The sequence below is a fragment of the Sinocyclocheilus anshuiensis genome, unplaced genomic scaffold, assembly GCF_001515605.1.
Source record: "Sinocyclocheilus anshuiensis isolate Anshui unplaced genomic scaffold, SAMN03320099.WGS_v1.1 scaffold1462, whole genome shotgun sequence".
Lineage (NCBI taxonomy): Eukaryota > Metazoa > Chordata > Actinopteri > Cypriniformes > Cyprinidae > Sinocyclocheilus > Sinocyclocheilus anshuiensis.
Genome location: NW_015558644.1, coordinates 641,826 through 642,149, shown reverse-complemented (window position 1 = coordinate 642,149; position 324 = coordinate 641,826). Strand labels below are relative to the sequence as shown.

Sequence of the window (324 nt, the reverse complement as noted above, 5' to 3'; positions counted from 1 at the left end):
TTCCTGGATCATGCGGCCATAACACAGGCTTCTGCGGGAGCCTTCGTGATCATCAGGCCCCCGGCGCGTCACTGCAAAAATTTCCTGGACGTCCGGGCTGGGGTTACGCTTTCATGCTACCTTGACTGGTCTACCGTATCTAACCCCTCACCATTGAGGGTTATTGTGAGTATGGTGCTTTCTTACGAGAGTTAATCCTCTCTGAGGAGTTGGATTCCTCGCTCCATGGGCTGTCCTCGTGGTAGTATTGAGCAGTGCTCCCCTTTTTATCAAAGGGTTACCTGGAATGAGCAACGTTATTCCTCTGAATTCGGAGTTCTCCTC

At 51.5% G+C, this 324-nt stretch overlaps 1 protein-coding gene across 1 annotated transcript in view; it reads left to right on the top strand.

Annotated features, from left to right (window-relative positions):
* The window catches only part of LOC107680922 (TBC1 domain family member 2A-like), an 18,641-nt gene that overhangs the window by 9,025 nt on the left and 9,292 nt on the right, over nucleotides 1–324 (top strand).